General features: G+C 39.1%; 1 pseudogene; it reads right to left on the minus strand.

Annotated features, from left to right (window-relative positions):
* LOC110343652 overlaps positions 1-12397 on the minus strand; it is a 58604-nt pseudogene that overhangs the window by 37376 nt on the left and 8831 nt on the right.

Here is a 12397-nt window from a genome sequence, read left to right on the forward strand (position 1 = left end):
ATCACACGAGTGTGCACTGACTCCTGGAATCACACTGGAGTGTGCATTGACTCCTGGGATCACACGAGTGTGCTCTGACTCCTGGGATCACACGAGTGTGCACTGACTCCTGGGATCACACTGGAGTGTGCACTGACTCCTGGAATCACACTGGAGTGTGCTCTGACTCCTGGAATCACACTGGAGTGTGCATTGACTCCTGGGATCACACTGGAGTGTGCTCTGACTCCTGGGATCACACGAGTGTGCACTGACTCCTGGGATCACACTGGAGTGTGCTCTGACTCCTGGGATCACACTGGAGTGTGCATTGACTCCTGGGATCACACTGGAGTGTGCTCTGACTCCTGGGATCACACGAGTGTGCACTGACTCCTGGGATCACACTGGAGTGTGCTCTGACTCCTGGGATCACACTGGAGTGTGCTCTGACTCCTGGGATCACACTGGACTGTGCTCTGACTCCTGGGATCACACTGGACTGTGCTCTGACTCCTGGGATCACACGAGTGTACACAACTCGTGGGATCACAATGGAGTGTGCACTGACTCCTGGTCCATCGTGCCTTGAAGGGTTCCCGTCTGTCTTTAATTTTACATTCCTTATTGAATTTCCCCTCTGTTCTGACTCTGACACTGTTCATATTTGACACCATCATGAACATTAACAGTCTCTGCCTTGACCTTCCCTCGATTGTGCTAAGGAGAACACTGAGATGATTTTTGCTTGAATACAAAGGTGTCAGAAATGTGCTCTTAGGACCATTGACTGAGCTCACTTAGTGAAGAAGCTACACTAGGATAATGGAGGATTGAGGGTGCCCTGTGTCAAATTTTTTTTTCTTTCAAAAAACATTAGGGTTTTTTGGCATGATTTTTAAAACAATCTTCTCATTTTACATACCAATTCCAGTTCCCACTCTCTTCCCTCCTTCTGCTCTTCTCAGCTTCCCCCACCCTATCCTCCCCTCAGATAGAGTAAGATTTCCCATGTGTAGTCAAGGAAGTCTGGCACATCTCTTTGAGGCAGGACCAAGGCCCTCTCCTCTATATCTAGGCTGAGGATGACATCCCTCAAAAGAGAATGGACAGTTCAAGCACTAGGGATAATCCTGGTCCCACTGCTAGTGGACTCACAGCCTACCCAAGTCACACAACTGTCACCCATATTCAGTGGGCCCAGCTCAGTCCCATGAAGGTTCCCTGGCTGCCACTGAGCTCCCACCTGCTCAGGTCAGCTGATTCTTTGGGTATCCCCAAAATGGTCTTGACATTTTTGCTCTTATTATAGCTCCTCCCTCTCTTTGACTGAACTCTGGGAGCTCAGCCCAGTGCCTAGCTGTGAATCTCCACATCCTGCTCCATCAGTTGCTGGATCAGGGTTCTATGATGATAATTCCGATAGTCATCGATCTGATTGCAGGGGAAGGACAGTTCAGGTACCCTCTCCACTAGCGCTTAGGGTCTTAGTTGGGGTAATCCTTATGGATTCCTGGGAATTTCCTAGTGCCAGATTTCCCACTAACTCTATAATGACTCCTTCAATCAAGACAGCTCTTTCCTTGCTCTCCTTCTCTGCCCTTCCCCCATCTCCACCATCCAGTTCCCTCACGTTATTCTCCCTCCTCTCTTCCCCTCCCTCTTTGCCCCCCACCACTATGCTCCCAATTTTCTCAGATCTTATCTTTTTCCTTTCCCAGGAGGATCCATGTATATCTCTCTTAGGGTTCTTGTTACCCAGCTTCTCTGGGGTCATGGATCATAGGCTATTTAACCTTTGCTTTACATCTATTATCCTCTTATGAGTGAGTACATACTGTGTTTGTCTTTCTGGGACTCAGTTACCTCACTCAGGATAGTTTTTTTTTTCTAGTTCCATCCATTTGCCTGCAAATTTCATGATGTCATTGTTTTATTTTTTACCAATGACTAGTATTTCAATGTGTAAATGTGTCACATTTTCTTCATATATTCTTCAATAGAGGGGCATCTAGGTTGTTTCCAGGTTCTGGCTATTACAAATAATGCTGCTATAAACAAAGTTGGGCTAATGTCTTTGTGGTATGAAAGTACTTCTTTTGGGTATATGCCCAAGAGTGGTATTGCTGGGTCTTGAGGTAGATTGATTCCCAATTTTCTGAGAAACTGCCATATTGATTTCCAAAGTGAATGAAAACTGACCAAAATTCTCCATATTTATGTTTATTTTAAAAAACAGAAACATTTACTCATACCTGCATTTTTTCAATATAAATAATAAGCTATATTCAAATATCTAAAGCTCTATTCAGTGGACCCTAATTTAAAATCTATGATAGGTAGGAATTATGTAACTTGCAGTGATAGTCAAAATCATGACAACATAGAACATAAAATCAAAGGAATATTAGTCAAAGGCACAACATTAACAATTAAGACACAAGATTATCATATGCTATTGTAAATGAGTCACTTAAAGAAATATAGAAATTTTGTGACTAGATGAACAGGAAGTATAAACATAGTCAAAGTTGAAAGAAACATGTTTTCAGAGTTTATATATATCCTAAGTACAGACTTTTAGTTTTGGAAGTTATGAAACTTAGACTATATTACAACAATCTGTCCATAACAATATCAAATATATATCTCATGGATTAAAGGCAGTAGGATCTATGCTCCTTTAATGACTAAATATCCATTGATCAATTTATGAAAAAGAAATCACAGTCACCTAGAAATTACAGAACTTAGGCAGTCACTGTAAACACAAGCTGACCGAATGGGACAGTCATTGTAAACATAGCTGACCTAATGGAAGAGCAAAGCATAAGAGAATCAATGCAGCTTAACACCCTCTTCTCACAGCAAAAGGCAGAAAAGGAGACCTTAAAAACTGATTCCCATCAGAACATTGTGACTCAATGTGCATGACAAAGCCTGGCTCCCAGCCGGGCGTTGGTGGCACACGCCTTTAATCCCAGCACTTGGGAGGCAGAGGCAGGTGGATCTCTGTAAGTTCGAGGCCAGCCTGGTCTACAAGAGCTAGTTCCAGGACAGCCTCCAAAGCCACAGAGAAACCCTGTCTCAAAAAACCACAAAAAAAAAAAAAAAAAAAAAAAAAAGCCCGGCTCCCTGCTGGATCTCAGGCCTCCCCACTCTGTCCTTGTTCCCCCATTCCTACACACCTGTTTGCATGGCAGCTGCTGCTTGTCTCTTCATATCTGAAGGTCCTTGACTGTGCTCCAGAAATGTGACCAGGTAAGGCTTAGAGGAAGCAAGACCATTTATGGGAAAAGAGAACACCATTATTAGTGTGCTCTCCTGAAGATCACATGTCCTCTCTAGGTTGGTGTGTAAAAGGAATGAGAAGATACAAACAAGGATTGTAGAGGATTAGTTCTTCCTTTGTTTCCTGCTAGACACAGCAGAATGCTTAGGGGGAATTTAGGATTTGCATGTCCTGACCTTCATGTCCCTCAGTTACAAGGAAAATATTAAAACTGAAGAGTGTGATATTCTTTTTAACTTGTATGCTTCCCACTCATGCCACTTATTTTATAACATTACCACCAATATAAAGAATTTTAAGGAAGAAATAACATCATTCTAAGGTGTATGAATACTCTTCTTACTTTTCCTTAAAATTTGTCCCTTGAATCTCATTGTTGGAAGCACAAGCTCCCATGAGATCTGGTACAAAGATGCTGACACCATGGAAGTGTTCCTCACCCATGATGTAAAAAATTATTTTAAGGTTTGTTGAATGGCAAAAGGTCCTAGAATCTCCCATGGATATTATACCTTTAAGAATCATAAAATGGAGAGTGAGTGTATCCACAGAAGAGTCTTGTTGAGGCAGGAGAGATGGCTCAGTAGTAAACAGCACTGGCTGCTCTTCCAAAGGACCTGGACTTGATTCCCAGCAGCCACATGGCTGCTCACACCTGTCTGTAACTCCAGTTGCAGAGGATCAGACAGTCTCCCAGGCGTGGACACTAGCAAAGCAACCGTGCATCCTATATGAATAAATAGTATAACTTCTCACCCCAATGTTTACAATCACTAATGATAAACACAATGAATATGCAGGTCTGATCTAGCAACTCTGGCCTAGGTCTGCTTCCATTGCATGTACAGAGTAAAGCAAATGACAGGGCATCAAGGGACGTGAGTTTTAGTTACCAAGGGGCAGTACAATAAATGAAGAACTTGTAGACAATATGCAATCACAAGTACTTTAACAGATTTATGACTAGGAAATTCAGCAATAAGTTTTGTCACTGTGGAGACTTAACACTGACCCAAGACTCTCTCAGCGGCCCCGGTGAAAGGACAAAGGGAATGACACACGAGGCATGGCTTAAGAAAGCCTTAGAGGAACCGGAAATGATGAACATGCAGGGTTGTTTTCTTCAAGAAGGAAATGACCCATGTCTGTTCACTGGGAAGCTAGAGTGGATGCTGTCTAACCTGGTGATCTTCTGCTACTCTATGGATCTGACGTCATCTGAATCTCACCCCACCCATATCCAGAGCATTGTTCAGACCTTAATTCTGAGCTTTATCTCAGGGAATAAAACCCATCCTTATGAAAGTGGTTCCATGAAATTTGCATCCTCAGTCAATAAAACCCGTGCTTGTGCTTATTACAAATCCGACCTCCTCCTGCCCTCTCCCTAAACTCCCTTTCTCTGTGAATGAGAACCCATTCTGAGGGTAAAGGGCACAGGTGCCTCACCAAAGAGATGTTCATTGTAACGGACTTTCGGTGTAGCCATGTCTAAAGCTTTGCTGTGATAATTTTCAGGTGGAAATGTCTTCCCGAAGTTTTACTGTTTAAATTAGCTTAAAGCTTGTAAGAATAGGTTGATAGTTAAATGTATAAATATGTCATTTTAATTTACTACAGTATACTACACATGGGATTCAACTCTTGTTTAGAAAAATAGATCTACTACATAACACTGTAAAACTACAGATTTTTTAAATAGTAGCCTGTGGCTTTCTCCCATCTTGGCTGATGACCTCATCAGGACATAAACATCCAGGTGGCTAGCAGCCATCTTTATGAAGATTAAACAACTTCACCTTCATCTGGATTCAAAAGACCACTTGATATAAACGAACTAAGGCAGCACCTATATAAAATTTCAAAGTCCTACTATGCTCTTTAAGTATTATTGTATCATCTTTGTAGACTAAACAGGCAACAGCAGCTCTCCAAGGTATTGTAGATTGGGATGGATTTTTATATAACATTAATTTCGTAAGGTATACTCAAGCTTACAAAAAAACCTGAGAGATGTATATGTAGCCACTTATGTCTTTGCTAACCATATGCTTAACCACTTATTTTTGTTAATATTAGGCTTCTAGAAGTTTTAAAATAAAAAACAACATATGTTTAATAAATGAGGTATAAATTCCTAAGGTCTGTTCAGGCTAGCAGAAACTGACTTAAAGATATATGTCTAGCATCTTTGCCTTTACAACTATATTTTTAGGTTAAAGTTTTACTTTAATGCTAAGGGATCTTCAGTTCTAATTTTTAAGACTCAAGCTTAACAGGGATAAAACTATAAAATCCTAATCTTCTAAAAGCTACTAACATTTTGTAAATTGTGAAAGACAATTAAGCCATACAAGTTAATGGCCAGTCACCTTACAAATGATTTAACTCTTCAATGTGCTCCCAACTATGCTTGTAGTCAAGCTCAGCACAAATGTAATTCGTTCACAAGAACAGACTTTATCTTCTGTACATGTTTGCCTATGGAGAAGTAAGTAGGTACAAATAAAGTATGTTTAAAATCAGGCATACTTAATAGATGGTCCTCAAAATCCTTAGAGATAAACTGAATACATCCTTTAAAATATATAATGAGTGACACAGAGACCATCTGCATTACACTTCCTGTTCTGATTTATCCTTCTCAAATCTCTGGTGTTGATGGAAAAATGTAGCTTTATCAGTTTAACAGCAACATTAACAAAATTTAAAAATGTCTTTAATTACCAAAATATATTTTAATTTATATTCTTACAGAGCACAATAAAATAAAAATGTAATCAGACTTGAGATGGATTTTTAAAAAACTAATAAGGAGTAAAGTAGAATTAAAATAAATAAAAGGATTTCCTCTGGGCAGAATGATGGCTAAGAAATGCAAAGATAATTGCATAGTTTTCAAATTTCTTAGAGGTCAAAAAGGTTAAACAGAAATTACAAGTATTAGAAGTTAAGTTATCTTAAAACCTTCACCTACAATTATTTTTGGTACAGGCTGGGAATCTGTTCCAGACTGTCTGCAGAATGTAGGAAAAACTAAAGCTTCCCAGCTGGATTTCCCTTAATTTAATTGTTAAGCATTGAGATTGTTCACATTTTCGTATCATTTACAGTACCAGCTGGATATATACCTTAATGTTTACTTGAAAAACTGCAATTATTTTCTGCTCCAGAATATTCTATGGTTACGTCAAAGCTTCTTCTTCTAAGTATCCTGTTACCTAATAAGAGAGTCTTCCAGAGCTCAAAACTGCAATTGTCCTAAATTTTAAAGATCCCAAATCTGAAGTTAATAAGGCTTTAGGTATGGACCTTTAAAAATTTAATGACCACCTTTAATTTAATAGACTTTGCTTGTTTTTTAGTTTAGTGCTTGCTGTTAGTCTTATAAATGATCAGTCTCTGAACGGGCAGTGATTAAATGAAGCTCACAAAAATCTATCCTCTAGTATAGGAATTATTTTCTATAGTTTGGAGGCATTATATTTTATTCCTATTTTATTCCAAGCTTCTGGTGCACAACTGGTAATGAACAGACATCAGCTTGATATGTGAAACTACGTCTGTGTGTGTATGTGGCCTTCTCTGCTGTCAGAGATCTGTGATTAAATTCACCAGAGGCACTTACAGCGTCACTCGCTGACTAGTCAGCTCCAGAGCACAGCCCCAAACACAGCACAGAGCTTTGGAGCTCCAGTTAAGTAACCTTTATATCATACCTGGAACTTGATTTTGTCAAAGAACTCCTGCATGTGCTTCCTAGGACTCTCAGTATACCCAAATATTAATAATGGTCTTGCTTATGCTAGCAAAGTATTTGAGGAATATTAATATTAGTCATGTTACTAAAATCTCTTACAATTCAACAGGGTATGCTCTTATGAAACATCATCAAATATTTAATTGGCAAATTAAAAAGTTAAAGGGAGGTAGACTGCTACATTCACCTATACTCCACACAGTGTGTTATATTTAGTTATGCTACCTTTAAATTTTAAAAATATGTACGTTAAATAAAAAGTCTTTTCTTCCTCCCTGAAAGCATTTTCCCTAAAGGAGATACAACCTGATCCATGCTGATACATTCTGCAAATCAATGTATGCTAATATTGCTTTCATATAATTGTTTCCAATCTCGATATTAAATGTGAAACATATTCTAAATATCAGAATAATAGTGATACTGAAACACGAAAATGTCTGTTATTATAATGGAAGATGGCAGAAAAGTATAAAACCATTTAAAGTACAGTTTTTTTAATGAGCAATTTCCTATTAATCAAAGCCAAACTATTAAATAAACACGATATATATCATCAGTGAATAGTTTTTACTAACCTCTTCACGAACCTCCAGGCTTCTCTATTTTATCCAGCACAATCCAACACTGCCAATATGGAGAGAAAGGAACCAATACGGAAAGAAGTCATTCAGGAGGAAAAATGAAATCACACTCTTAAGTCAACCCTGAATGCAAGCAGACTTACCCAACCCAATAAGTGACAAATTAATGCACTGGATTCAAAGGCAATGCAGCTAGGGAAGAGATGAATAGAGCTAAATGATGACACATCAGACATGTTTGCCTATGTGATCAGCCCAGGCTTTGGTGAGGCCCTGACATATAGAAAACGGCCCTGGCCTTCTCAAAGCCAGGTGCAAGCTTGACAGAGCTGGTAATGGCCCACAGCATGGGGAGATTTTCCCCCAAGAACTTGGTGTATAGAGAAGGAACACAGCTCCTTCTCCAAGACCAGAAATACACTCGGGAAAAGCTTGGGGCCATGACCTGGGGGAGCTGTGGCTTCAGATCCTAAGAACCCAACACTTCCCACAGGCATGTGGTTATCAGTCTTAAAACTGCTGTGTGTGCTGTCTGTAATGTTCTTAAGATACCTTGTGTTCCCTTTATGTAACATTGCTTGATTACCTTCTCCCTGACTCTGTCCCACTGTATGATAGTTTCAACTGGCTTTGTCCATTCACCCCCTTGGTAAGACTATATGAAATGCCACCGTTCTTAATAAGCTTGCTTGGAAGAAGGTAGAGCTTGTGCAAGACCTCTGACTCCACACTTTGCTATCTTTGTCATGGAGTTTGTGCCCCCTGGGAAAAGACCATAGACTTGATCTGGATTATACAATTAGTTAAACTTACTAAAGCTGCTAACGGGACAACACTTTCTGAGGCAAACTCTGAGGGGGGGGGAAGGAATGGTATTTACAGGCAAAATCCACAAGATGACCTTGAGTATCTGCACAGGCAATCAAAACACTGTCCTGCTCTGCCAAGGTAGTGAGTAGTCAAAGTGCCCTCAAAACTGTCCTTGAATGTTGGCACAAGTAGGTTACAGAAGTCAAAAAGCAGTCCGTCATATCACAACACATAGGTAGTTATGGTTGTACATTTGTTGTGGAGGTTACTAGGAACTTATCTTCCAGAGACAAACATCTAGTAGGCACCTGCCTACCATAAAATGGAGTTACTTCAGTAAACCCAATCTTGTCTATACTTATTCCCCTTTATCTTCTGATCTCCTGGTTCTCTCTCTCTCAAGACCTTATCAGTAAAGAATGACCTGTTGGACCAGGCCATCAAAACATAAAGCAAATGAAGCTACAAAATCCTGAATGAGTCATCCTAACTGATAGAGGAGACTACAAACAAAACCTAATCAAAAGAAATGAAGAGACCCACTACACATACATAAAAATGGACATAACTACATAACTAAGACAAATCACAAAATTTCTCACAAAATCATCAAGTTTTCTATTCCACCTAGGTAACATTACAAGACATAGAAGATCAAACAGTTAAAAGTAAATGAATACGCCAGGCATTGGTGACGCACGCCTTTAATCCCAGCACTCAGGAGGCAGAGGCAGGCAGATCTCTGTGAGTTCGAGGCCAGCCTGGTCTACAGAGTGAGTTCCAGGACAGCCTCCAAAACAATACAGAGAAACCCTGTCTCGAAAAGCCAAAATAAATAAATAAATAAATAAATAAATAAATAAATAAAAGTAAATGAATACAAGCCATTTTGATATTGTATTTTCACATCTAGAGAGGTCATCAAACAAACAATGTTCAAAGGGTTTAAAAGGTAACTACAGAACACACACAACAGACAAGGAATATGCGTTCTACTCACTAGCATAAGATGTCTTCTCTAAAATGAACCACATTTCATGCCACAAACCAAGCCACAATAAATTGAAAAAAAAAAAAAGAAATAATCTTGTGCATCCTATCAGAACACATTGTACTAAAACTACAAAGGAATAAAAAGACTAACCTAAGAAAAGGCACAAATGGTGACTAAGTGACACACGGAGTGAGCAGTGAGTGGCACTGAAGGATCAGAAAGTCAGTTCTAAGTGAAATGACTATACTGAGATGTTCTTAAGTGAAATAACAAAAGGGTCTCAAATGGGGGGGGGGGTAAGATGCAATTCCAAGGTGGAAAAGAAGCCAAAAAGAAATACACATGACAGTAAGAAATAATGAGCAATAAAAATGATAAAACACCAGGGCAGAGTTCCTAAGTCAGAGCCTGAAGAATGACATACAGAATTAACCAAAGGGTGGTCCTTCACTGAAGTTCTCATGATTGTATTCATCCACTCACCAAGCAAATCTGAGCAAAGACATGATCATGGTATCCCATGAAACCCATATTCTCTGAAACCTATATTCCAAAGACATCAGAAATGTTTAGAAGGAATACTTTTATAAATATCTATGGCCCACTGAAAATAAGATCAGAAATATAAACACCCTAGACAGAACCATAACACTAAGGAAATTGAAGCAGTAATTAAAACTGTCAAGGAAAGATTAGTATCAATACTTTTCAAACCCTTCCACAAAATAAAACAAAGAAACACACTACCGAACTTATCCTAAGGAGTCACTGTAACCCTAAAATCAAAAGCACACACACACACACACACACACACACACACACACACACACACACCATACAAATAGCCCTAATTAATATAGATTTTTTTAAAAGGAAATTTACTATAGTCAAACTTTGACCTTATGTCTGGCTTCATCCCTGTTATGGAAGGTTGGCTAAATGTATGCAAATCAGTATATAATACTGCACAAAATAGACACACAAATGACAAAATCATCTTGTGTAGAAAAGTCATTTGACAAATTTCAAAAAAACTGGATGATAAAACTATAGGTAACCTTCAGTAAATGGAAAAAAAATGAAAACTCTGTCATGAGACAAGGAGTTCCTGACATCACTACCTTTTCAATACTATACTCAAATTCTTAACTAAAGAAGAAAGCAGATAAGCAAATAAAGAAATTCAATATGCCAGTTCACAGATGACATGAATGTATACTAAAAGACCTTCTTGTATACTTTACCAAAATCTTCTAAATATGAAGGTGCTGGATAGTTTTGTGTCATCATGACATAAACTAAGGTCATTTTGGAAGAGGGAACCTCAACTGAGAAAATGCCCCCACCAGACTGGCCTGTGAACAAGCCTGTGATGCATTTTCTTGACTGACGGTTGACACTGGAGGTCCAGCTCATTATGGGTGGTGCTATAAGAAAGCAGGATGACCAAGCCATGGGGAAGTAAGCCAGTAAGCAGCACGTAGTCACAACAGTCTTTAAAAGTAGTTCTTGCCGGGCGGTAGTGGCACACGCCTTTAATCCCAGCACTCGGAGGCAGAGGCAGGTGGATCTCTGTGAGTTCGAGGCCAGGCTGTACCGACAGCCTCCAAAACAATACAGAGAAACCCTGTCTCGTAAAAACCAAAAAAATAAAAAATAAAAAATAAAAAAATAAAAGTAGTTCTTGTTTTGTTGTTGTTGCTGTTTTAAGTAAACCTGTCTGGGAATGACTCCCACCAAAGAGATGAAGGGCTTCTATAAGCAAACTTTGAAAATATCAAAAAGCATCACTTAGAGGAAGACATTGTAAGGCAGAAAGATATTACATGTTCTGGGATTTGCAGAGCCCATTTTTAAAAAACACCTAGAATAATAAAAGCAATCTACACATTCAGTGACAAAGAACTAGAAAAACACACAATTTATATGAAAATAAAAATGACCACACATCAGCAATTTATTAAGAAAGAACAGTCAAATGTATCCCATTACTTAACCTCTAAGTATACTACATAGCCATGGTGATAAGGACTACAAGGCACTCATATAAAACAATCATGTAAACAATGGAATGTTCTCAGTTGGTGGACTATTTAGAAAAGATTACCAGATGTGGTCTTGGTGGAGGAGGAGGGTGATATATATGTGGTTTCTCAACAAAATCCATTCACATGATATATGAAGAATAAACAATTTCTCTTATCACTTGAATTTGCAGGGTTTCTCTACGTATAAATTTAAAACGCTGCAGGAGATCAGAATCACTGTTCAATAGCTATTCAATAACTTTGCCTTCACAAAGTTCCTTTCTAGTTATCAGTTATTAGTGGTTTAATTAGGCACAATTTTTAAAAAGTTGACTTAAAAATATTCTTTGTATGACTAGGACTTGTTCTCCAATGAAGGTTGAAGGAACCTAAAGGCTGTGTGCCATTATCTCCCGTGCAGAGTCTGGGGACAACTAAAGTAGAAGTACAAAGCCTTCCACATCCATTGCTCTCTTTGATTTCTCCTCCCAGGCAAACACCACGATCACAAACAACTTAGGGGGAGAGGTTTGTTTCTGTCAGAACAGAAACCATAGAGCAGCTGTTCTCAACCTGGAGGGTCAAACGAACCTTCCACAGGGGCCGCCTGAGGCCACCTGCATATCAGATAGTTATACTACAGTAATGAAGTAACAATGCAATAATTTTATGGGACTGAATTAAATATGAGGAACTGTTTTAAAGGGTTGCAGTGTTGGGCAGGTTGAAAACCACTACCACAGAGGAAAGCTACTTGCTTGCTCCATCATACTTATGTGCACCCCAAAATTCTTATATAGCCTTGAAACATTTGCCCTGGGTTGGCACTCCTTACCCTTTGACAGACTAATGTACAATCAAGAAAACGCCCCCAAAGATATGCCTATAGGCAAATCCGGGCGAGTCAACTAGCTAGTAGAGAGTCCCTCAGTTAACAAAGGCTGTATGAAG

The sequence above is a fragment of the Mesocricetus auratus genome, unplaced genomic scaffold, assembly GCF_017639785.1.
Source record: "Mesocricetus auratus isolate SY011 unplaced genomic scaffold, BCM_Maur_2.0 Super-Scaffold_100015, whole genome shotgun sequence".
Classification (NCBI taxonomy): Eukaryota; Metazoa; Chordata; class Mammalia; order Rodentia; family Cricetidae; genus Mesocricetus; species Mesocricetus auratus.